The sequence below is a fragment of the Prionailurus viverrinus genome, chromosome D3 (genome assembly GCF_022837055.1).
Source record: "Prionailurus viverrinus isolate Anna chromosome D3, UM_Priviv_1.0, whole genome shotgun sequence".
NCBI lineage: Eukaryota > Metazoa > Chordata > Mammalia > Carnivora > Felidae > Prionailurus > Prionailurus viverrinus.
Genome location: NC_062572.1, coordinates 36671897 through 36699307, shown reverse-complemented (window position 1 = coordinate 36699307; position 27411 = coordinate 36671897). Strand labels below are relative to the sequence as shown.

The window sequence follows — 27411 nt, the reverse complement described above, 5'->3', positions numbered from 1 at the left end:
ATAAAGGGACTTTTCTTCTCCTTCAAAACCAAAGTATAGACAGAGCTCTTTCTGTTCATGGCAAGTCCTGTCTTCAGATCTGTTGCTAAAAGGGAAACAAGCCCTTCTTCTGTTTGTTCTTTTCATCGCCTCATCTCTAATATAAGTGACCTTCCCCCTTTCAGAAATTCAGCGTTAAAATGACATCACTGAAATTTGCCATAAATATTGCCAATAGTTTTGTTCAAAATGGTCATGATTATGAACGGGGTAATACAGCAGCAACAACATCCCTCCTAAAACCAACTAAAAATATTTTATTGTTTTGGAGTTTTATTTCATCTAAGTAATCTCTACACCCAACATGGGGCTGGAACTCACGACCTAAAGATTGAGATTCACATGCTCCTCCAACTGAGCCAGCCAGCCACCCCCAACTAAAAATATTTTAAATAGCTTTCCCGCTCTTCTGTGCCAGGGTCTCTCACCCTTCCTATTTGAAATGTAAATCAGAATTTTTAAGACTTTGAACTCTCTGATTCAGACATTCCTGGATTCACATCCCAGCTCTGGAAATTACTATGGGGTGAGGCAGTTATAAAACATGTCATCAAAATTTTAGCACACTTTTCATCAAGAATTGAGGTCAATGTCCCCTCCTCTTGAATCTAGGTTCTGTGACTGCTCAACCAATAAAATGCAACAGAGGTAATGGTACCAGTTTCTAGACTCAGGCCCTGAGAAGCTGGCAGCTTTTACTGCTTGTGTCTTGGGATGTTCCCTCTCCTTCTTCAAGTCCAGTCATCACGGTGTGAGGAAGGAGAACAGCCCATGGAGGAGTTCATGAACACGGACTCAAGTTCTCAGGACCCCGGACCCAGCTGAGCTGTCAACCAGTAGCCTGCCCTGTGACACAGCCATCTCGTCAGTGAGATGCAGTGAGAGCCATCTCATCACCAGCCTCCAGGCTACTACGAACGTTCATGTATAAGTTTTTGTGTAGACATGTTTTCATTTCTCTTGGGTATATACCTAGGAGTAGAACTACAAGGCCATGTGATGACTCTATGAGCATTTAAGGAACTGCCAACCTATTTTCTATAGGAACTGCATTATTTTACATTCCCATCAGCAATATTGGTGGGTTCTAATTCTCCGTATCTTTGCCACCACTTTTTATTATCTGTCTTTGTGATTACAGCTATCGTAGTGTGAAGTGTATCACATTGTGGTTTTGAGTTGCATTTCCCTGATGGCTAATTGTGTTGAAACATCTTTTCATGTGCATGTTGGTCACTTGCATATCCTCTTTGGAGGATGTCTCCTCTGATCCTACACCTGTGTTTCAATTGGGTTATATATCTTCTTATTGTTGAGTGGTAACAGTGTTTTATATATTCTAGGTATCAATCCTTTGTCAGATATATGATTTACAAATATTTTCTCCCATTCTATAGGTTGTCCTTTTTTTTTTTTACTTCTCTTGATGGTGTTCTTTGAATCACAAATTTTTTAAATTTTGATAAAGCTCAATTTGTCGATGTTTTCTTCAGTTGCTTATGCTTCAGGTGTCATGTCTTAAAAAATCATTACCTAATCAAAAATCACAAGGATTTACATCTGTGTGTTTTCTAAAGACTGTTACAGTTTTAAATTAGGTTCTTGACCCATTTGGAGTTAATTTTTGTATATGGTGTATGGTAGATCATCTAATTTCATTCTTTTCCCTGGTTATCCAAGAACCATTTATTGAAAAGACTATTCTTTTCTCCACTGAATGGCCTTGGACCCTATTGAAAATCAATTAACTGCAAAAAAAAAAAAAAAAAAAGAAAGAAAAAGAAAAAGAAAAAGAAAAGAAAGAAAGAAAGAAAAAAAAAGAAAATCAATTAACTGCAATGTGAAGGTTTATTTCTGGACCCTGAATCCTATTCCTTTGAACTATATGTCTGTCTTTATGCTGGGAACACATTGTCAAGTGAGTCCTCTAATTTTGTTCTTCTTTTTCAAGAATATTTTGGCTCTTCTGAGTCCCTTGTGTTTCCATGTGATTTTTAGGATCATTTTGTGAATATCTGCAAAGAACCCAGCTGAAATTTTGATGGGGATAGCAGTGAATGACTCTGTGGATCACTTTGGGGAGTGCTGACATCTTGACAGAATATTAAGTCCTCTGACCCTTGAACCTGAGATATCTTCTCATTTATTTAGATCTTCCTTAATTTCTTTCAACAATGTTTTGTAGTTTTCCAAGTAGACATTTTGTTTTGTTAAATTCATTCCCAAGTCTTTTATTCTTTTAATGCTGCTGTAAAGGAACATTCCTTGCTCTTTTGGCTGTGTTGAGAAGCCCTTCTCTGCTAAGACCTTTATCTTACACAAGTATGTCAGTTACCTGTGAGTTTCAGACTTCTCCAGCTCAGTCTCAGCTATTTCACAATTAATCAACTGGAAATAATTCCCATAATAAAGATCTTCCCCTACCCTGGTCTAGTAGATTCTAACAAATTAAATTTACACTTCCAAGAGACTAATTTTTTTATTTCAGCATATGTTTTTTGACCGCTGCTCCCTCTTCCTCCTGCTGCTCCTGGGGCCGCTATGTGCTTGTTCAGTCCAGCCTGGTACCTTCTTTGTGAAGGAGCAGCTGAGGAGACCCTGGGGCTCACCGCGACCAATGAAGAACCCAAGGAATGAGTCAAGACCAAGAACCATGATCCTTCATTTGAAGGTGGCAGGGAAGGATCGTTCTGTGACACAGTGTAAGATTAAGAGGCATACACTACTTAGTGAACTGTTGAAAGCCTATTGTGAATGACAGGGTTTGTCAATGAGGCGGATCAGATTCCAATTTGATAGGCAGCCGATCCATTAAAACAGACACACCTGCACAGTTGGACATGGATGAGGAAGATACAATTGATGTGTTCCGGCAGCAGATAGGAGGTGTCTAACAAAAAGGGAATCTGCTACTTCACTCCAGAACTCTGTTCCTCCAGACTAAGAAGGAAGACATTCTCAGTTAGAAAATTGCAATTTGGTTCCACCACATCCTGACTCGTAGCGTACGGTATCGTTTTCTCTATTCTTTCATTTCCCCTCTCCTCATTCTTTTGTTGTTCATAAAGTAATTGGTGTACGTGCACAAGCATACTGGCTTTTGTAGCTGTCGTTATTTTCAAATAAATGGACAGTGATATGTTTTGATTGACATCAAGTGGACGTGGAATGGAGAAAAATACTGCCTCTCCGAAAATACACCCTTTCTCCCTTCGTGGAATGCCCATTCGGCTCTTATTTTTGTATTCCAGTAAGTTATTTTGCTTTCACTCTTTAGCAACAACAACAACAACAACAAGTAAAATAAAATAAAAATTCTTCTTTTAGGTGATAGCAGTAGGGTTGTATTGTGGTTGTGATTTGCATTTCCCTGATGATTACTGGTATTGAGCATCTTTTCATTTCACTGTTCAACTGGAGAATTTTAATGTTTTTCATTTATCATTATACAACCAAGGATAATTTTACAACTTTTTTTGTATATAGCTGTTATGTGTGGGGACAACTGAAGTTAAGTAGAGATAAATTACTCTAAAAGAATTCCTAGATAATTTCCCTTCAAGGTATGCAACTTGTTTGAATAAATTTCTTGTTAAAAAAAAGGACAACGAAGAAAATGCGTTTTTACTTCTGTTCTCAGCTCAAATGCAATTAACAGAAAAATAAAATGTGGCTCACTATGTTTTTCTGAGACCTATGCTAAATAACCTTATTTTAAAGAAAAACAAGGCAGAAATCTTTCCCCAGATGCTTTCTCCGCCACAGACTCTGCTCTTTGGGCTATTTCTGTATGCCCTTTCAGCAACAAGATGTTCAGTGGCAGCATATGTGAATTTCAAGTTTCTCTTTGTTGGGAATAATTAGGAGAAGCATGAAACGGAAGAGCAGTAGGACTTCTGCCAAGAAGCCTTGAGAGGAATGAAGGGAGCGAGGGAAAGGCTTCTTGTACCTGGAACAGCTCCTGCGTGGCAAAGAGGTAGCCCTCTCAGGAGCCCTGTAACCCAGCAGGGCGTGGCCTCCCTGCCACATAAGTCATCAAAACCAGAATGGAACCAAACTGGCTTCTTTTCTTTTCCTTTTTTTCTTTTTTATGTTTTCATATTTATTTTTGAGAGAGAGAGAGAGAGAGAGAGAGCACACAAGCAGGGGAACGGCAGCGAGCGAGGGAGACAGAGGATCCAAAGTGGACTCCGTGCTAACAGTAGAGACAGTAGCCAGTGCTGGAACTCATGAACCAAAAAGTTATGAACTGAGCGGAAGTCAGGCACTTAAGTGACTGAGCCACACAGGCATGCCAGGCTTCTTTTCTTAAAAAAAATTTTTTTTAATGTTTTTATTTATTTTTGAGACAGAGCGTGAGCGGGGGGAAGGGCAGAGAGAGAGGGGGACACAGAATCCGAAGCAGGCTCCAGGCTCTGAGCTGTCAGCACAGAGCCCGACGCAGGGCTCAGACTCACAGACTGTGAGATCATGACCTGAGCTGAAGTCGGACGCTTAACCAACTGAGCCACCCAGGCACCCCTCTCCTTAATGAAAAGTTTCAAATACACAAAATAAAAAGTATTTTGTCATAATGAACAAATGTAACAAACCTCCACGTGCCCATCACCCCAAATTCAATCCATGATGAAACTTGTGTGTTCTATGAACCTAGCAATCCCCCAGCCCCACACCAGATTATTTAGAAGCAAATTCCAGACATTATATCGTTTCACCCATAAATCTTTCATTATGTGTGGATGTATCCATGTATGTATATATCCATTATTATACCTTTGAAAATTAACAATAATTTTTCTTGACATTATAAACTATTCAACCAGGGTTCCAATTCCCCCATTATCCTATAAGTTTTTCTTTAAAGTCTGTTTGAATCAGGATCCATATAAAGTCCGTATTTTGCAATTGGTAGATGTTTCTTTTAAAGTCTTCTAATCCCTATTTCTGTGAAGATCCAGGAGCAGGGAAAATGCTTCTTAGCATGTGAATAGATTACAACAAGACAAGATAAGTGTATCATTGCCCCGTGGAAACTGTAAGGTAAGGAAAGTCTTAAACACTTTGAACAACCAAATGCAAATAGTGAGTATAAATTTTCACATATCATAGACTCAGAAGTATAAAAATGTAACTTCATTTTACTAATTATTATTATTCCATTATTTATTTATTATTGAAGTATGGTTGACATACAATGTTATCTTAGTTTGAGGTGTACAACTTAGTGATTTGATAATTCTATACATTAGTATTCACCATGATAAGTGCAGTCACCATCTGTCACCATACAATGTTATTACAATTGTATTGACTATATTCCCTAGGCTGTACTTTTCATCTCCATGACTTACTTATTTTATAACTGGAAGTTTGTGCCTCTCCCCTTGATCCCCTTCACCCATTCCCTACTCCCCCACCGCGGCAACCACCAGTTTGTTCTCTGCATTTAAGTGTCGGTTTGGGTTTTTTGTTTGTTTCTTCATTTGTTTTGTTTTTTAGATTCCACATATAAGGGAAATCCTACGGTATTTGTCTTTCTCTCTCTGGCTTATTTCATTTAGCTTAATACCCCCCCAGGTCCATCCATGTGGTTGCAAATGGCAAGATCTTATTCTTTTTATGGATGCATAATATTCCATCGTGTAGATACCACATCTTCTTTATCCATTTATCTATCAATAGACGCTTGTGTTGCTTCCTCGTCTTAGTTATTTAAACGATGCTGCAATAAACAGAGGGCTGCGTCTATCTTTTCATATCAGTATTTTCTTTTTCTTTGGATAAATACCCAGTTGTGGAATTATTAGATCATATTGTATTTCTGATTTGTTGAGTAACCTCTATCCTGATTCCCACAGTGGCTGCACCAACTTGCATTCCCACCAATACGGCACCAGGATTCCCCTTCTCCACGTCCTCGCTGACACTTATTACTTCTTGTCTTTCTGATACTAGCCATTCTGACAGCAGTAAGGTGATACTGTGGTTTTGATTTGCACTTCCCTGATGATTACCGGCATTGAGCATCTTTTCATGCGTCTGCTGGCCGTCTGGATGTTTTCTTTGGAAAAATGTCTATTCGTATCCTCTGCCCATTTTTAAATCAGAGTGTTTGTTCTTTCAGTCTTGAGTTGTACAAGTTCTTTATATATTTTGGATATCAACCCCGTGTCAGGTATATCACTTGCAAATATCTTCTCCCACTTCATAGGTTGCCTTTTTGTTTTGTTGACGATTTCCTTTGCTGTGCTACATCTTTTTATTTTGGTGTAGTCTCACTAGTCTAATTTTGCTTTTGTTCCCCTTGCCTGAGAAGACAGATCCATAAATATGTTGCTAAGGCTGATGTCCAAGAGACTAGTGCTTATGTTTTCTTTGAGACTTTTATGGTTTTAGATCTCACACCATTTTTAACTTGAGTCTTTATTCTGTCTCTTTTTGCAAGCTCAATCTAGTCTCAGATAAATTTAATCAAACCCAGTGAGGTTGGTTTTTTTTCCCCCCAAAGTCCATTAAGGCCTCCTGTTCCCTTTTTTCCTGAGTGCAGGGCTAGTCATATTCAGCAAACCGCCCCCGCCCCCCTTTCTCCCAGGAGCCAATGCCACCAAATGCACCCACTTAAATGCAGTTTTGTGTCAGTGGGGAGGAGCCTACCCCGAGACCCTCCCATTGCATTGTCTCCCTGTATTAGTTTTCTGTTGCTCCATACATAACAAGCTGCCACACTCGGTGGCTTAAAGCAACACTCACTTATTAGCTCACAGATCTACATGTCAAAAGTCCTGAATGGCATGGCTGGTCCCCTCTCAAGGTAAGGCTGGAATCAAAGTACTGGCCAGGCAAAGCTCCTGTCTGGAGGCTCTAGGGCAAATTCACTTCCAAGCTCATTCTTGTTATTGGCCGAATTCAAGTCCTTATGGTTGTGGGACCAAGGTCCTGGCTTCTTTGGTGGCTGTTAGCCGGGAGGGGCTCCCAGCATCTAGATGTCACCCAAGTCCTTGCCACGGATGCCTCTCCATCTTTGAGCCAGCAAGGGCACATTAAATCCTTCCTATGCTTCAAATTTCTGCCTTGCTCTTCTGTAACCCAATGGAAAAAAACTCTCTGCTTTTAAAGGGTTCATGTGATAAGATAGCATCCTGGCCTTCAGATAATCTCTCTATCTTGACACCAACCGATCTGGAAACTTAATTACATCTGCCGAATGCCAACACAGCAGTTCCTAGATAGGTGTTTAAATAAGTGGGAGAAGAGGCATGTCCCCCAGGGGCTGCGGTTCAGAGGTGGCAATCCTGGAACTCTGCCTACCACACTCTCCATGGCAGGACTCCACGAACCACAGCTGGCTCATCAACTGTCCCCGTCGCATCCTCTGATAATGAGTCTCCTGGTCCTGCCTTGAGCCCTGGCCAATTCCTTGGGGCAGGATCTTTCTCCCTGTCCTAGCTAATTTCCAGAAGCGAGGAAGGCGGGACTTGGGGCTGGAAGAAAAGCTGACCACCAGCGCCTTGGAAGCTGCAGTCTTCAGTCTGTCCCCAGGGGAGTCAGGACAGCCCTCCGGAGTCCACCCAAACCGGAGACAAGGAGGGGGGACGCGTGTATCTCCGCATCAGCCAGTCACTGACCACAAGCCACTTCCCGGGGGTAGGGGGAGGCATAATCTCAGGGGAAGTAGTCCTCTCTGATGGAGGGCAATGTCCAGAAAGGCACCCATCAGTGAGGTAACTGCTGTTTCCAGGTCCTCGAAGACTAGTCCTGAGCCCGGAAGAGAGACCACTGGCGACGCTACAATAATATCCACCCACCCAACTTTTCTCTTTTGCATTTGTTCTGTATTATACCCTTCAAGTTTCTAAGCCAAACCCTTTGGCACATCTGTTATCTATCTTTGCTGTGCCTGAGCTCATAAAAAGGCTTCATTTTTGGGGCGCCCGGGTGGCGCAGTCGGTTAAGCGTCCGACTTCAGCCAGGTCACGATCTCGCGGTCCGGGAGTTCGAGCCCCGCGTCGGGCTCTGGGCTGATGGCTCAGAGCCTGGAGCCTGTTTCCGATTCTGTGTCTCCCTCTCTCTCTGCCCCTCCCCCATTCATGCTCTGTCTCTCTCTGTCCCAAAAATAAATAAACGTTGAAAAAAAAAGGCTTCATTTTTAATGAATCATTCTGCCACCGTGAAACAGATACAGGTGTCCCCTGCCTTTCAAAAATCCATGTTATGCCACTTGGCTTTTGCAAAAGATCTACTTTGGCACCTGTTTTCACTAACTGAAAGAAATCGCAAAAGATTTTCTGCTTTTACAAGAAAAAGAAAAAGAAAAAAGGCAGAAAGCAAAAATAGCATTCAGCATTTGTTTCGCAAGGAGCCGTGACAGAGGCAGAGCAAACCCCCAGCAGCAAGGCTGGTGCCACCAAGCTCCTTCCCCAGGAAACACGGAGCATCTCAGCATCCAGCCCTCATAGCTTTGAAGTCTGTGAGCTTCTGCGCTTTACCTGGATTTTCCCTTTGTGCACTCCTTAGCAAGATGCGTGCTAAGGAATCAGAAAAGCCTAAGAGAGGCCTAGAAACACTCACAACTTTTTCCCTATAAATTAATGGTAATTGCTTCTTTGCTTTACACCATTTTGGCTTAGGAAAGGTTTCCTAGGAAAACTCTATTTTCAGATTGCAGGGGAGAGGGATCCTGTGTTCAAATGTACAATATCCGTTATTGCTAATTTAATGTATAATAACATTTTATTGTTTATTTGTGAATATACTACTTTACCCGAGTTTGTTTTGTGTGTGTGTGTGTGTGTGTGTGTGTTTTCTTTGTTTGGTTTTTTTTTTTTTTTGGTCAATACAACTCTTAAACCACCTCAAATCCTTCCTGGACAGAGTGAGAAATAAAACCATCAAATGTTTATGGGTTCATGTTACAGCCTGAGTTCTGCTAACTCAGTGTTTCCCATAAAAACTATAAGCTAAAGAGCTAACCCCCATTTGTCCCCCCTAGTCAAAGTCACAGGCTTTTTGAAGCCTGAGGTCCTCTGTTATCTGTTGTCCCTTCCATCTCCAGCACGCGGTGCTCACCAGTGGATGAATCTGATCCTCATCTGAGATAAATACAGTTATACACATGAATAAGACTTCCATAGTTTTCTCTTGAAGAACACGTTTCATGCCTTGAAATCTTGATGGATATAAAAACTAAATAAGATGAAAAATAGGATAAGGTAGGCATTTTGACCCCATTACTGGGACCTCTTAAAGCTCATCCTTTTAGATGACGATACGGAAGCAGGTTCTGAAATTCATGCACCGTTCACGGACTAGCTCACAAAGCTGCATTTTTATCTATGAAAGACAAATATGTGGTCTATTCCCCAGCTTTTCTTTGCCTAGTCTGAAGGATAAGTCCAGTTTGAAGATGAAAATACCAGGTTGATGACGAAAGAACTAGATTCTGCCAACACTGGACCTGAGCTGGACTGGCTGACTTACACTCACCTCGGTCAGAAGCTGAGCAAGAGGGAGACTTCACCCAGGGCACAAGATGGACAGGAGGCAAGAAGCATTGAGGAAAGTGTGTACTCAACTCATTCATCAACTGGCCATTGAGAAAGCCAGATACCTAGAATGTTCCTGATGCACTGGAGGAGAGCAGGAGCTTTGGTTAACTGGCCTCTTTGCAATGCAGTGAAAATTGTGCATATTATTCTGAATAACTTCTCGTAAAAGAAAAGTGTATGGCACACAGTTTTGTGAGTAAACTTCAAATCTGGCATAAAAAGTAACTGAATTCATTGGAAGCAATTCCTCCACTAAGTTGCTAAATGGCTCATAACCCAATCAGTAGGACGTCGGCTACTTAACTGATAGCTATATCCGTGTCTTACTTCTAATTGGTATTTCATTTTAAATCTACTTTCGAAAGAATTTTCTGTAGAAGTTTACAAAATGTACTATTAATATTAATTTGAAATAATAAATTATAAAACTATAATAATTAAAAACTGTGTCATATGAACACATAAAAAAACAGATCAATGGAACACACTAAGAAGTTAAGAAATAGGTCTAGATACATATAGGACTTTGGTATATCATAAGGTTGATATTTCAATCTGTGGAGGAAAAATAGTTTAGTTAATGAATTTGAGACACCTGTCTAGGAAAAAAAATAAGTTAAATCTTTATCCTATCAACTAGGATAAGATGAATCAAAAATACATTTTGGAAAAAAAAATAGAATCATTCAGGTTGTAGTGAAAATCTTGGGGCAATTTGTTTTTGTAATATTCTTTACAAAGGGAAGAACTTTCTACCTATGATACCAAATCCGGAATCTGGATTCTGGGTAATGAGGAATTTAGTTGGTCTTTGTCTCTGGTTCTGGGAAGTAAGCTCTACATCTTCAGAGTTTTCTGGGTGATAATATCCCTTATTCATGGTGGACCTTGAGGATTTATGGTAAGGACATGACTCAAAAGGGGGCTGGTCACATAGGAAGATCAGTCAGTGATTAGAGCGCTGGGGCCTTGAACCACATATCAACCCAACCTCCCTGAAAGGGACAGGTGTGCTGGAGATTGAATTTCAAGTGGCCAATGATTCAATCAAGTGGCCAATGATTCAATTAATAGTGAAATTCCAATTAAAAATTGCAGACCTCAGAATGACCTGGGTGGGTCAGTCAGCTAAGCGCCCAACTCTTGGTTTCAGCTCAGGTCATGATCTTGAGGTTCGTAAGATGGAGCCCACATCCATCTTCCTTGGATTCTCTCTCCCTCTCTCTCTCTGCCCCTCACCTGTTCACACCTTCTCTCTTTCTCAAAATAAATAAATAAAGTCTAAAAAAAAGAAAAAAGAAGAAGAAAAAGAATTCTGGACATCACTCAATTGAGCATCCATACTTGCCAATATTCTGTGTATTATCACACATTAATATGCCAGGAGGGTGATACATCCTGACTCCACAGAAAGAGGGCACCAGAAGCTTTGCATTTGGGACCCTCCCAGACTTCACCCTAGGTGTCTTTTGAGGGGCGGGGGGCTGGTTCTGATTTGTATCCTTGTTGCTATAATAAAATTGAAATTATAAAACTGGATAGCACTTTCCTGCCTTCTGTGAGGCGTTCCGGTGAATTATTGGACCTACAGGGGTAGTGAGAACTCCCAAACTTGCAACCCCTTGGCCAGAACTGCAGCCCAGTGGTCCTGGGGAGCCTGAACTTGAGGCTGGTGTCTGAAGTGAGGGCAGTCTTGTGGCCGGTGGTGCCCTTACCTACAAAGTTTGGCCTGTGTAGTGGGAGTCAGAAGTCATTGTACTGTTAAAAAAGGAAATAATAAATCTAATTACATGAAAACAGTTTTCCTACATGGCCTCCTCAGAAGCAGTAGAAGAAGGCCAATGCAAACCAGGGAAATGTTTGCCACTTATGTCACTGAAAATGACTAATTTTTCTAATAAATCAAGAATATCCACCACACAAAAAAACCTTGTAAGAAAAGAAGCTTAACCAAAAAATGAAATACAAATGGTCTTTAAATTTACGAGAAGATGTTCAACATCACTCATAATGACAGAAATGCAAGATGATACTTCCCCAAACAGGATTTTTTGCTACCAGACTGGTAAAGATCAAAAGGTTGGAAACAGACCGTGTGGAAAGAGTGGAGAGCAAAATACTCTTGGTCCTTCTGGTAGACGCATAAATCTGTATAATTTCCAGGAAGGGCAATCTGTCTGTGACTGTAAAAAATTTTGCTGTACATGCCCTTAAGCCCAGTGATACTGATGCAGGCTGGCAGGACCTGAGGACCCAGAGGGGTCCCGCAAGACCAGCCGAGAGGGTCCTAGACTTCGTGCAAAATAGAAATCAAATGCAACCTGAGAGGAAGTGAGAGAAGAGTTTATTGAAAACAGAGAGTGCAGATACAGAGAGAGAGAGAGTCTGGGAGGCTCAGAAAGGAAAGAAGAGAGAGTTCTGTCTTTGCTTGGGGCCTGGGGTTTCTATTGAGGACAGTAGCCTGATGCACTGTCTTCCCAGGCATCCAGGAACAAAGACGGGTTTAAGTGTCCTCCATAAGTCATTCATGCCCCGGAGCTAGGGCTCTTGGTGAGTCTGTGGTCTTGGAAAATGCTCATGATGACCGACCTGCTCAGTCACTCCTCAGATGTTATCTATTGTGCTGGAAGACTCCAAAGAAATCACTGACTCCTTGACCTTTACAAGGAGGACATACATTATCTGTTCTCTAAGGCATATGTGGGCGGGGCGGGGGGGTGGGGGGGGTGGGGAGTATAGGTCCTAACAAGAAATAGAGCAAAAAAAGTCTTTCATATGATCTTTTCAGTTTTCCTGTCTCAATATCACTTCTAGAAATTTTATAAAATGTTTACTTATTATTTCTTTTGAGAGAGAAAGAGAGCACGCGCAGGCGTGAGCACAAACCAGCGGAAGAGAAAGAGGGAGAGACAGAATCCCAAGCAGGCTGCACACTGTCAGAGTGGAGCCCGATGCAGGGCTCGATCTCAAGAATCGTGAGATCCTGACCTGAGCTGAAATCAAGAGCCAGACACTTAAAAGAATCCATATATTGATACGGTAAAGTGAAGTAGGGAGCCTTTATGTATTTCTTTACAATACAGTAAGTGAAAAGGTGCAGTAAACTGGGAATTGCGTGTTAGCAGTTTGTAAAAGGAAGGGGCGTGTTCATTTGCCAGGATCGCTGTAAGGAATACCACACTGGGTGGTTTAAATTTTTTTTTTTTTCAACGTTTATTTATTTTTGGGACAGAGAGAGACAGAGCATGAATGGGGGAGGGGCAGAGAGAGAGGGAGACACAGAATCGGAAACAGGCTCCAGGCTCCGAGCCATCAGCCCAGAGCCCGACGCGGGGCTCGAACTCACGGACCGCGAGATCGTGACCTGGCTGAAGTCGGATGCTTAACCGACTGCGCCACCCAGGCGCCCCCACACTGGGTGGTTTAAACAAGAAACTTTTCTCACAGTTCTGCAAGCTAGAAATCCGAGATCAGAGTCTTGGAAGGGTTGGTTTCTTCTGAACCTCTCCCCATTGTTTGTAGCTCTCCCTCGGTCTTCACATGGTCTTCTCTCTGTGTGCATCTGGGTCCTAATCTCTTCTTATTAGTCCGTTGGGATTAGGGCCCACCCACGTGACCTCATTTCCCCCTAATCACCTCTTTAAAGGCCTTATCTCCAAATATAGTCACATTCTGAGATACTGGGGATCAGCAGTTCAACATATGAAATAGGGGGTGGGAGGTGGAGACACAATTCAGGGGCAAAAAGAGAGATAGCTATAGATACATGCTCAAAAGTGTCTATGGAGTGCACACAAGAAAGGAAATTCATATTATTTGCCTCCAAGGAAGGGGCCAGGATGGCTGGAGGACAGGGAAGCAGGGGGATGTTTCCTTTTATACCCTTTAGAATCTTCTGAATTTTGTATCATTACTTATACTGTGTATCAAAAGAACATGGACATTTTTAAAAATTTAATTCAAAAAGTTGAATTGACAACCAGGACTTGAGACCATATCTGGCATTTAATGGGAAGACTAGTTTCTGTGCTGATGAAGTCACTAGCCCTTACATTCTTCAAGGACAATAATCTGCCTGGCATTTACGTAACAGAAATAAACTACTGTGAGCCAATGTCATCACAAGATGAATGCTTCCTATTTAAAAGTAAGCGTCTGAACACGTATTTATTTTCAGAGTCCAGTTACCTGTGACAACAGCATCCTCTCATTGCTAACTTCGACGTACAGGACGAAGTTTGTAGCTGTGTTTGTAGCTGACAACTATTTTACAAACAGCACATATGTGACATACTGATGCGTGTTCGACTTAGGCCAAGATACGTGTAATTGAACAACATCTTTGTAAGTTAGCGATAACTGAAAATATATCTGTATTGTCATAAAATGGGGAAATAAAGCTGTGCTTAATAAATCTCAGGGTTAGGAATACATTTCCTGGTATCTCTTGAAAATTTGAAAAGTTCTAGAGTATAGACAATAAGGCTGATAATACTACACCCTGGGATATTTTGAGGGATAATAATAGTAACTAGTGAAACGGTGCAATCGTTCAAGGCTATATATATTTGCTAAGTGCTTTTGTACACAGTTCACTTATGCCTTGCAACTACTCTTCGAAGCACAGATTTTGACTCACATCTTATAGATGAATAATGTGAGGCAGTATAGCAAGGAAACGGCCAGCATCAATCTTGAATCTTTGAGCAATTCAAAGGCTGTTTGTTTGGTATTTGTGTCTAGAAACATCGCCAATTTTCAGAAACCAATACTACTTCAGACAGGCCAGTGGATCTCCCCAACGACCAAAAAAATGTGATTCAGGGACCAGAACACGATGTAAGAAACATACAAGTGAAGACGAAATCTACCCAGGACGTGGTGGCTTATTTATTGAGTGATTGTTAGTGATAATGACAGCAGGCAAAGTATTTTCACATAGCTCGTTTCATTTTTATTCTAACCATGGGAAATATGTGGAACTGCTCTTATCACAAACCCTTAAAGAAACATTATATTAATAATGAAATGTCTTTAATAATCTGAAGCCAGTCTTCCTTTTGACCTATGCTACTAAATGTTCCAATACATCGTGATGGATGACTCTAAAACCCTACAAAGCACAAAACCTAAGTGGATGATAGAACTTTAATGACAGAGTAGTAACTGAACATGAAAAGTTTTTCTTTCTCCTCCAAGAATTAAATATTCAGTGATGAGCACTGTAAAGCGTAACAAGTCAGGTGCAGTCTCTCTCCAAGATCTTGAGGAGGGTCCGCGCCCACAGTCACCGCATGGCATGCTCATTTGCATTGGAGAATATTCATTCCTTAGCTTTGGTCAGCAGTTTAAAGATCCAGCTGCCATTGTAACAGCAGCAATTCCCTTGAGTTGCCTGTGGACTAAACAGCTCGATCCTGACCTTGGTTGACTGCAGCCCCAGTTGACATCACAAGGAGCAGAAGGACCACCCAGCTAAGTCAGTCAAGAAAGCTGGTATCAATACCTTATCAAGAAAGGATTAAAATAGCGGTTGTTTTAAGCCACTGAGTTGTGGGGGGTGGGTTGTCAGCCAGCGAGGGATAACCGAAACACCGATTCAGACCAATTCCACCAGAAATGGCACGTGTGGGCATTTGCCCTAGTTGGGCAGACTCAGCTTATCTACTCAGAAGTAACCATCTCCCCTGCCACCTCCAACCTCCTGTGCTTTTCATAGCCAGCATGGTACCACCATCTACAGAGTTGCCCAGCAGCCCCAAGAATGGGGAGAGGAAAACTCATTAGATTTTCAGCTGTCATACCAATGCTATCCTCTGCTCAAAAACCACTTACAGAACGAATGAATGAATAGGCAGTCTCACAGACTATTGTGTGTCCCCACATTCCACTGCCCATGCTGTCTCTTTTGTCCCTAACACCATGGCACGCATAACTGAGAAGCGTAACCCTTGATCTTCAAGACTAGGCTAGAAGTCACCTTTTCTAAAGCCTGCCCCCAGCTACGCCAGCCCCAGCCCCAGCCAGGCAATTAGGGCCCCTCCTCTATGTGCCCATGACACTCATGCATAAAGATTGGCATCAGGACACATGAAGACAGGATCAAAATCCTGCCTCTGCTGTGTGTTAGGGGGTAATGATCTCTCTGACATGTCTTCTAATGTTTGTCTCCCTCCTCACCATGCTGCTTTGTTCCCCCTGTAGACTTTCCACCCTTCAAGTTCAGCCACGAGGGTTTTCACTCAACTAAGGTGAAGAGTAGGGGCTGCCTGGAACAAAGAAGTTCTTGATCTACATCGAGCCTCAACGCTGACTTTCCGGAGTCTGTAGGGAGATAGTCGAACAATTCAGACTTGTGGAGAGAGAAAGGGTTTTCTAAATTCCAAACAGTCTGCATACAGATCAATAGCCAGCCTTGGCTGACTCAAACAAGATAGTTTGGGGTCCAGATGGTCCCAGGTGGCCTCTGGGGGGCCTCACAGGGAGATGCTGGTTGAGAGCCATTGGCAGCCAGGTGAAGATGGGCTGACCAGGGAGCAGGAGAGCAGGACAATCACTGCTTGTAGAGTTGGATCGGGTCACTGCTGAGACGAAGACCCACAACACCAGCCAAAGCTGAGGTGGGCAAAAGTTGGCTGGGGAGGAGGGGAGGAGACGAGATGAAGGATTCAAGATGGAGGGTAGAGAGAGTTGTAGAGACCTTAGGCTTTGATCGTGCTAACCAGATCTTAATCACATCAGCTACAGACACATCAACATCAGGGTCTGCACAGCCACCAAAGAATCAGGACCACCTGTACCAGAGCGGAGACCCAAGACCATTGCCAAAATATCAGGCCAACTCACTTCTTGGCCAGCGGGAGCCAGTGGAGAACAGCATGCCAGGAGGAAAGGTGAGCTGTTCCTTGGATACAGAGGCATCTGTGGAAGGAGGAGAAGGGTGAAGAAAAGAGCCCAGATAAGGAGTTGAACTTCAAATTGCTGTTTCAAACGGATAAGTGCTGGAAGAGGTAGAGGAACACATTTGAGTCGGTGCCACAGTCAGTGGGAAGCTCATCCAGTACTAGACAAGCTCGGGCACAGATGACAGACAGCATTGGTTTCGTACGTCTGTTGTAGTGTATAAACTCCAGTCCCAACTGCACCCAGCCGGGCTGGATGACCTTGACCAGGTTGCTAACCTCTCCAGGCTTAGCTTCTTCATCTGCAAAGTAAGAATAATGTACCTACGTTATAGCGATGTTAGTGAAGACTCAAGAACCTAGACCTTCTAGGAACAGTTGTGAGAACAGGAGTTAGCCCTGAAAAGGTGTCAGGTGCTACCTTTCTCTCTACGATAACACCACTAAATTTCCAAGGCTGATTGTTCGCCCCCCCCCCCCCCCCCCCCCCGTCATGCTGTCTGGGCATCCAGCTCATTAGTCCACGGGCAACTGAAAGATAAGAACTCTGTCTTACTCACTTTTGTGTCTTTGGCACTGAGCATAGTCCTAAGAACATTTGTTGGATGAATTTATCCTGAAAGATAAAGACAAGCAGGCTTAAGGTCTCCAGAAAGACTGGCAGGCAGTTTAGAGAACCAGGCTCCAGGGACTCGTGTTGGCTCCCTGCCTTCTTGAGCCTGCCTCCGTCCCCGGGGAGTGAGGCTGGACCCGCCCCTGTGGAGCCAGGAACTGCCAACAGAAGCCATGAGTCTGGTGCTCTGGGTCATGCCGGTCCAGACAGACCTAAGCCACTTCTATTCACAAAGATTGTCAGATGTTAATGGCATGAGACGCTGGCCATCTGCCATTGGAACCTGAACAGCTGCCTGGCAGGGAGAGATGTACCGTCTATTTACCAAAAGCCTGAAGGAGAAGCGTAAGGTCTGAGAAATGAGCGAGTGAAGAGCCAGGCAGGAAGGAGCTACGGGGATTAGCTTGACTCATGAGAATAACTAATAAAAATGTGCCTTTACTCTGCGCTGGGCAGTGTGCCCAGACCTTCTCTGCATTATCTCTCCAAATGTCGACAACAACCCTCCAAAGAAGGTGTTCTTAATCCCAATTTACAGCTGGGAAAATGAAAGTCCGAGAGTTCCAATAATTTTTCCAGAAACAAAGCTAGCAAAGGTGGGCATAGAATAGGGTCCAGACAGGTCCAGGGGGCACCACATGATCTCGCACATGCCTCCCACAGCCCTAGAACATCCCCAGTTGGGACATAATCCTGTGTCTCATCTTTCTGACTAGACCAGAAATTGCTACATTTCCTCTCTTTATAACTTTGTACTTGTGCAAAGTTCATCTCTGTTCATCTCTGATGAAATTAGACTACAAGGGTCACCTGGGTGGCTCAGTTGGTTAAGCATCTGACTTTGGCCCAGATCATAATCTCCCAGTTTGTGGGTTCGGACCCCAAGTCGATTGGGATTCTCTCTCTCTCTCTCTCTCTCTCTCAAAATAAATAAATAAACTTAAAAAAAAAAATCAGACTACAGAGGAAGGGGGTGTACCACCCAGACCCCAATCCGAGCTCTGCCACTAAGAGCAGCTCCCTGACCCGAGTGTACCTTTCTGCCAAGTACAATTAGTTGACCTTTAAGAGACTCTGGCTCTAACAGTCTATGATCCAGAATTGCTGCCCCAAATGATTCCCTTGACAGGACTGTACCCAACCTATGCAGAGATTATCAACCCCAGCAAGGTTCTGTTCTAAAATGTCGCAGTAGAGGGGCACCTGGGTGGCTCAGTGGGTTGAGCGTCTGACTTCGGCTCAGGTCATGATCTCGCGGTCCGTGAGTTCGAGCCCCGCGTCAGGCTCTGTGCTGACCGCTCAGAGCCTGGAGCCTGTTTCAGATTCTGTGTCTCCCTCTCTCTCTGACCCTCCCCCGTTCATGCTCTGTCTCTCTCTGTCTCAAAAAGAAATAAACGTTAAAAGATAAATAAATAAATAAATAAAAATAAAATGTCACAGTAGAAATGTGTCCTGAGAGCTAAGTATGCACGATGAATGGCAGCGTCTGGCTCCCAAACACGGAAGTATTAAAATAAACATGGACGCATCATGTGCAGTAACCCCCAAACCTGGCTGTGAACATCACAAAAACTCAGCAAGGAAGATACCAGTAGTCTAACAGACAGACCCTGAGGCTGTGATTCCAATGGAGAAGGCCAGGCGCACCTTGAAACTGCTAGCAGTCTCTCTCTCTGATGGCTCAGCCGCCCCCCAGCAATCCAGGGAAGTCTCCTCACTGAGCAGCCCAGGCAAGTGGCATCAACTCCATCCATTCCGAGGACACTGTAGTCCAAGGGGCAACATAATATAGGGGAGATTTTTTAAGGGAATAAGACATCCAGAACCTGTAGATCTTAGGACACAGGAAACCATACTCTCTCCCAAATTCAGCTCACATTTCTCGCGAGCACGACCAGGCACTGTCGCTGTGATTCTGGTGCCACGATGGGAAGCTCTATCCTAAGCAGTTTCCTGGATTCGTAGCCCCTGGGGGCCTGGGGAGGGATGACGCCGTCAGCATCAATGCACAATATTGGTACTCACGTCAATGTCTTTAACACCTGGCTCCAAAATGAACAAGACCCTAAGGAAAATAATAAGCAGCCCAATTTCCACTTCACCATCTACTTTATACTCTGGGGCAAACCAGACTTCCTGGCCGAATGCTTAGATTTTTAGCAGGGCAACAAGAATGTCTGACATTTCACAACTGCTTAAAGAACCCCCGGAAATAACACAACAACCTAGAAGCAGAGGGCCAATCTGAAGGACGTCTTGGTAACTCGAGGGTCTGAGTCCCGCTCCTCCTTGTCCCCAGGCCAGCTCTCGTTCATCATCACCCCGGGGGGCTGTCGGCTGCCGGTAAGGTCTGGGCCCCATGACAGCACCTGTCTAGTGATCTGGGCTGATGTGCCAGCTGCTCTCTTGTCCCTCTTGCTAAGCACAGGGGACAGGCTTCCCTGCCCCCATTCCTGCCAATCCACGTCCTCCTCCTTCCCACACCCCAACACACACACACACACACACACACACACACACACACACTACTGTGGGGTGACAAATGAGCAGTCAATTTAATTTCACTGCACTCAACAAGGACGCACACCAGATGGAAGGCCACAGAAAGTGCTGAGCGCCTTGGAAGAGGAGGGGTGGGCTGCCTGGCGGGTGGGGGTGGGGGACGTCACCACAGCAACAGGAAAAACACTGCTGAAGTTTCTATTCTCGGGCTGCCACTAATTACTATGAATGTTTCATTCGGCCCTATGATCTGCCGTCCCCAAAGCAGCCTGTTACCAGCAGATGGCTTGTTTTCTTCTCTCTAGAAAGTTAGCCAAAGACCACAATTGTGTTTGGTTGTTTTATTCTTTTTTAAAACACTGATGGGCTCAAGAATGCTTTGTTTTCACTTTGTGTTGTAGGAGCTCAGATGCTCCAAGATTCTCTCCAAACAAACAGCATTCTGTGGAAATGAAAGGCAGGCCCAGTAGTATTAACTAATTCAGTGTTTAAACTTGTTTGGGGTCGGGAGGGGAGGCCACTTATGCACTTAAACGGTTAGAAATACTTAGTATACTTAATAAGTCTCTCTACCGAGGGGTGTCTGGGTGGCTCAGTTGGTTGAGTGACCGACTTCGGTTTAGGTCATGATCTCACAGTTCGTAGGTTCGAGCCCCACATGGGGCTCTGTGCTGACAGCTCAGAGCCTGGAGCCTGCTTCTGATTCTGTGTCTCCCTCTCTCCCTCTCTCTGCCCCTCCCTGCTCATGCTCTCACTTTCAAAAATAAATAAACATTAAAAACATTTTTTTTTAATTAAAAAAATAAGTCTATCAACTTCTGACAAGCAGACCAGTATAAGATTATTTTTCAAAGTTCAGCTTTCCTTATTTATATATTAAAAGTTTTATTACTGGGGCGCCTGGGTGGCGCAGTCGGTTAAGCGTCCGACTTCAGCTCAGGTCACGATCTCGCGGTCCGTGAGTTCGAGCCCCGCGTCGGGCTCTGGGCTGACGGCTCAGAGCCTGGAGCCTGCTTCCGACTCTGTGTCTCCCTCTCTCTCTGCCCCTCCCCCGTTCATGCTCTGTCTCTCTCTGTCCCAAAAATAAATAAACGTTGAAAAAAAAAAAAAAAGTTTTATTACTAAGATTCATCCCAGAAAATTTAGAATTGACATGGGGCCACCCTTCAAACCAATGCAGGTTTGGGTGGGTTTGGTGTGGCTCGAGGGGCAACAGTGAGGGCAAGTTTCATCAAGGATGACACTACAATCTATTTTTAAAAAGATGTATTTACATGAACTATGTTCCATAAAAGTTTGAGGCAGCTTACAAAAAAAATACTTGACTATCTTAAAATATAGCATTTCAAGGTAGGTAAATATTTAAGGGAAGTGAGGTCACAAAAGCACTGAGCATATAAATAATAAAACCAGGACGGGAATAGCACAGAGAAATGCGTGCCATCTAGCTTTGTACACCGGGTGCAGGAAAAAAAATCTCTGTATTGCAAGATAGCGATTTCTTCCAGAAGCTAAAGCAAACCAGATAGTCACAAAAAGCACAACTTCTCCTGATGCTGAGACCGGAGGGAAATGCCTCCCTCACTTCCTCATGAAGAGACGCTGTTAAGAAATTATTCGTGGCACTTGTTAAAGAATGGCCAGGCAGGCATGCCTGGGTGGCTCAGTCTGTTAAGCGTCTGATTGTGGCTCAGGTCATGATCTCATGGTCTGTGAGTTCGAGCCCCGCGTCAGGCTCTGTGCTGACGGCTCAGAGCCTGGAGCCTGCTTCAGATTCTGTGTCTGCCTCTCTCTCTCTGTCAAAAATAAATAAACATTAAAAAAAATTAAAAAAAAAAAAAAGAATGGCCAGGCAGACTTTGTTCAGGGATCTATGCTGATGTAAGGACCACTGCAGTGGGGGTTTGTAGTCGGGGGGAGGTTGAGCTCAACTCTAAGTACAAGGAAAAGGTGGGTATAGCCAAGGAGCAGGGTAGGGTGAGGGGGTGGGCAGGGTCAGTGGGTGGAAATTACGAAGAAGAAATGTCAGAGTAAAGGGGTGATTGTAGCTAAACAGGCCAGCCTGAGCAGACGTCACCCGGGGGCCGGCGAGGGATAAAGAATCGGGTCAGACGTCAAACGTGATCAGATATCAAGGGTGGGGGAATTTTCCTAAACTTATCAGGACTTATCTGGATTTATCAGACTTACAAGGATTCTTGCTAAAACTAGATAATGTGGAGACAAACACAGAAGCCCAAAAGTCAGCTCAGAGGCCTAGCTGAGAAAGAGCTCAGAGGAGTCTGATTAGAATTTGTCAAGAGGGAATCTTTGTTGAGGCTCTGGACAGCCTTCCACTTGGAGTGGTCTCTGGGCAGCCAACATGTGTCTTAGAAAGTACCTCACAGGTAGCTCTTATCTGAGGAAGCCAAACACTCTGATGCTAGTGCACAGTCCTTAGATGGCTGAGCACCAGGAAGAACCTTCTGACAGGAACCGCCGTCCACAATGGGGTCTGTCTTGTCCCTATAGATCAGCCATTCTGAACAGGGGAGGGCCAGAGAATTACTGTATCACTGAGTCAGGGCCAAGGGGATGTCACTTTAAAAGCATATTCATTATTATCATATGATGTTTTAGTTAAAATCAGAAAAAATATTGTTAAGATAGGAATAAAAGAAATAAGTCAACAACAACCTTCTAGGTTCTGGAAATACACAGAAGACAGTAATTCTCAATCGAAGGGGTATGATATAATCTTCAGGGAATGTGAAAGTTCTCTGTTAATCACAAGGGTGGAAAATCAAAAGCAATGACATAGACTGTTGGTCAGATGATTTAGTAGAGAGAAAGCAACGCGTGGAAAACAAGCTATCATTTTGAACACTAGAAAGTGCTGTAGGAAGTGTGCCATTGAATCCAGCAGTGGCATTCATTCTCAACTTCATATGGACGGGGCGCCTGGGTGGCTCAGTGGGTGAAAAGTCTGACTCTGGATTTTGGCTCAGGTCATGATCTCACAGTTCGTGAGTTTAGACCCCACTGCTTGGGATCGTCGTCTTGTTTATTCACTGCAAATCAGTGGTTCTCTCTCTGCCTCTCCCCCACATACATGCATGCTCTCTGTCTTGCTCTCAAAATAAATAAATACACTTGAAAACTTTAAAATAAAATCAAATTCCTATGGAATTGCAAGGGACCTAGAAGAGCCGAACCAGTACTGAAAAAGAAGCACAAAGTTAGAGGACTCACGCCTCCTGATTTGAAAACTTACCACAAAGCCACAGTAATCAAAACTGTGCCACCGGCATAAGGACAGCCATATAGACCAGTAGACTAGAACAGAGAGCCCAGAAATAAACCCTTCCGTTAATGGCCGAGTGATTTTGACAACAGCATTGTACTACCACATTCGTGCTTCCAAGGGTCATTATGAACATTATGAAAGAGGGTGCCTACAATGAGCACAGAGCCTTCTCTAAATAGAAGCTACTTTCGTGGCTGTGAGGCCACATTGCTATTCTGCCTGTAGACCGAATGCTCCCGAGGGTGAGGAAGTATCTTGGCATCTCTACCTCCCTCCCGTCAGCCAGGAACTGCTCCTGGCCCATGACAGGGGTCAAGGAACGAGTGAATGACCGAGTGCGTGAACATGACTGTTAAAGTGACCTATTGTTCAGGGGGGCCTCCTAGGCTAAGAACAGCTCAGTAACCCGGCACCAACCTCAGATAATGGGTCTCTAACTCCACAGAACCCTAAGGCAAACACTCACCTTCTGTTGGGAGCTGGTGATCTCCCCCGGCTGGTTCCTCAGGACCTCAGGGTGCTGAAACCTCCCTTAAACCAAAGGCCTTCTGCCAAAAAAAAAAAACAAAAAAAAAAAACCTCTTGGCTTCCGTTTTGGATTTCAGTGATGTTTGTTTTTCCCAAAGCTCCCATGACCTTTCATAATTTCTGAAACATGATATTCCCAGCAGATTTCCTTGTTTCTCCTACACTTAGGAAAATATCGAGAGAATATCTGTCCGTTCAATAGTGATAACGACATGTCGTCTTGTTTATTCACTGTAAACCAGCGGCTCACAATTTGGGGTGTGAGTAGGGGGGTGGTTTTGCCCCCTAGGGGACGTTTAACAATGTCAGGGGACAGTTTTAGCTTCCATGATTCGGGGGGGAGGGAGATACTATGAGCATCTGGCGGGTAGATGCCAGGGTGCTGCTATCGGCAAGGAGTGATCCAGCTCAAACTGTCAATAGTGCAGAGGTTGAGAAACCCCACCATAAACTAGAACAACAGAAGAAAGGTACTTGCCATTAAAAGACAATTTTCAAAATGGAGAAAATCATGACTCTTATACAGGTAAAAGAAAAAGAACCCATGGTTAAAGATTTTATTTAACTCATGAGAGAGGCAAATCTTATAGGCTGTTCAAAAGAGAATCTGAAGAACGAATTTATAGATCAGGTGTATTGATACTAATATGCAAATTGAGGCAAAGCTAATTTGCCACAGTGGGGGTGGGGGTAAATTGAACCTCTTCAATTTGCAGGATGCAGTTTGCATCTCTATCAGTCACTGACACTGCACAGAATTGCAAAACAGCTCTCATGGAACCCAGATCGCTTGAAGGGTGTGCTATAGACAAAGTGAGGGCCAAACACGAGTGCTTGTCAGAATTAAATGTTTGCTAGGTCAAGGTCAGTTTTAGAGTCATTTGGGGATTATGAACTAATCCAAAGGAAAGTTTCAGCATGAGAGCACTGAAGTCTGTTCTTGTCCACCTAATAAGCCCACACCCCAACCTGGGCCTGGATTCTTAAGCTCTGAAGTCCATGGCTGTCTTGAGATTGCACTTGTTGAAGTGCAATTCACCAATGGGGGAGGAAGGGCAGCTTCTTTAAAGGCTGCAGGCATGGGAGTTCTGTCTGTCTGCCCCATCATCAGGACCACAGCCTCCTCTGGCTACTTAGAGTGAAGTTCCTTGAACTTCAGTGTGCATTTGAACCACCTGGGATCTTGGGGAAATGACAGCTCTGATTGGGTAGATCTGGGTGGAGTTTGACACTGGGCATTTCCAACAAGCTCCAAGGTTAGCCAGTACCGCTCCTTTATGGACACACTTTGAGGAGCAAGAGTTAGAGAGAAGAAACTTCTGTATTACAAGGTGAGAAAACCAAACACACGAATTCCACGCATAGGTGTGGTTACAGATCTCACCAGTCTCCTGAGCTGAGAAGCACGCCTGTAAATTCCTGCAAGTGCTTAAAGCAGCAGAATTTGCAAGATGCAGGCAGGATCTGTCCAGGTTTCTGGGCTTTCCTTGAGGCGGGAAGACTATCACACACACGGAAGGGGGTGGGAGTCCTGGCAAAGGAAAGGCGTAAGAGGAGAGGAAGCACCCAGCTTGGGAAGCCTTACTCCTCTGCAACGCAAAAGAAGGAGGGTTGGGAGGTCAGGCCAAGGGAAGGGAGCCACCTGGCACAGGCACGGCTTTGGGACAACTATCTGATGTCCTCAAGAAGCAGGTGTGTGGCCCTTGTCTGGGGGAACATCATACACAGAAAGGGAGCAGGGCCATGCTGCAGGAATGTCACTCTGAGCCACTCAGAAGCACCATTTTCAACCTGGTAGGCATGCCAGAGATTCCACCTGCCAATAAGTACTCAGCTAGAGAAATGCGGGTGACTGATTCTGCATCAACCTTCTCCTTGCAACTTTTCTCCTCCCGGAAGTTTGGGGAGCAGCGGAGGGGCTACCTCTAACAGGGATGGCAGCTACTGCCACCGGTGTGAGCCTGAGGCCGGCTGAGATGCTCTTAGGGGGGGTGGCTGGGGTTGCATCCTCTATCAGATACAGCAGAAGTCAAATCCCAAAGGGCAAAGTAGACAATGTTAAAGTAATTAAACTAGGGGGCCATTTGACTGAGGTGGCTGCAATGCCATGATGGTAGCCTTACGGTAAGCAAACCAAAATCTAAGCCTGTAAAGGCCTCCAGGTTACAAAATCAAAACACTAAAGGCAACCAATCACAGACAGACAGCCAAGCTTTGAGCTTTTAGACAATTTCCTTACTTTGCTTGCGCACTTTCTCTCTGTAGAAGTCTTTCCCCTGGCTCCTTCCGGGGACAGATAATCACTTTCAGTTTGGCCCTGCCCCATTCCAGCACATTTCTGTTCAAATAAATTCTAAAAATGTTTAGTATGCCTCTGTTTATCTTTTAACAACACAGACCAGAGAATCCATGCTTCTTGCAGTGAATTTTATTTTGGAGAAGTAGTGTGCCGTCTGTGTTTGCTCTATACTCTTCCTTTCTTTCTTTCTTTCTTTCTTTCTTTTTTCTTTTCTTTCCTCCCTTCTTTCTTTCTTTCTTTCTTTCTTTCTCTTTCTTTCTTCCTTTTTTTCTTTTCTTTTCTTTCCTTCTTTCCTTCCTTCCTTCTTTCCTTCCTTCCTTCCTTCTTCCTTCCTTCCTCCTTTCTTTCTTCCTTTCTTTGTAAGGAAATGAAGCGTTATCATTTTCAAGTACAAACAATAACTTGGGCTTGGCTAGCCAAAGGCTGCATTAAGTGCATACATGAAGTGATTTATAGTTAGCACACTCCTGGGCAAGAGAGTGCTTCCATGATGTATGAACATAACTTATCCTACAGAGACATCTTATTCCACAATCATCCCTTTCCCCCACAGGGAGCTCAGATACAAACTTTACCTTATTCCCCTCAGATCACAAGATACCTCAAATCAGAGAAATATGAATTGAGGGTTTTCACGGCATTTCGATACATGTCAGATTGGTGACAGTCTTCTGCAACCTGAGCGTTTCCAGCAAGGATACTAAGTCTAAATATATGTCTGTTCACAATGTGAATATAAGGATACCAAAAAACCGAGTTTATATGATTTTAATTAATAACTTGGTGGATTTAAATATGCAAAAAGACATTTTTGTTTGCATACGTTCATGAAGAGTAGAAGTAGCTGCGTTCTTTAAGCTGAAATAAGTAAGTGGGTGTACTCTCGTCAGGAAGCAACTGACTCTTCTCAGCAAGGGCTGAGAAAGACTGGAAATGTATTTCATTCAGCCTGATTAGGTTGATGGCAACGACTCAAAGACAACCCGGTAATCCATTTGGGGATTTACGCTGGTAAAATTCACTTTCCTGAAGCAGGCACAGAGAAACTGATGAGAAGCCCTGCCGAAAGATGATGACCAGGCATGTCTGTATTGCTTTCCATTTCAATCAGTGGCCAGAATTTTAACTCAGGAGGCTTCCCCCAAATATCTGGGTTTCTAGCTTCTCCGAAAGTCCAGAAAGACCAGGCCACTCAGAGCCAGGATTACTGATAGCCATGGCCCTGGCCATGAATACAGCTGCCCACTTAGTTGCTCTCCCCTTTGTCACAGATGGTCCAAACACCCATACTGTCCCCAGACAAGGCAAAGACCAATTGTCAGTTATCTTCTGCTGATGGTGGATTTTTAATTATTTATAGAGCTACCAGGAGAATGAGATAAATCTTGTACCCACCTCTCTACCAAAAGCAAAAACAGACCAATGTAGGGGAGGAAAAAGAGAAGTTTCTTCACTCCTCTTAGGGTCCCTGGCTGGGTCTGAAAATCAAACTGGCAAAGACAGATTGACAAGAAAAAAAGCGTACAAGTATATTTCATATAAGTTTCACACGACTCAAGAACTTTTACAAGGAAATGAGAACCTGAAGAAACAGATTTGTGTACTTTTCAACTAGGTTTAATTAAGAGAGGGCAGTCGTGCAGAAATAGGGTAGGTTCTAGAGTATGAGAGTGTAGGGAACAGGTGGAAACTTAGCA

The 27411-nt window shown here is 43.7% G+C and overlaps 1 pseudogene; it reads left to right on the top strand.

Annotated features, from left to right (window-relative positions):
- The first annotated feature begins 2580 nt into the window (after positions 1-2580).
- LOC125148643 (small ubiquitin-related modifier 2-like) lies at positions 2581-2933 on the top strand (annotated as a pseudogene).
- Positions 2934-27411: the final 24478 nt, after the last annotated feature.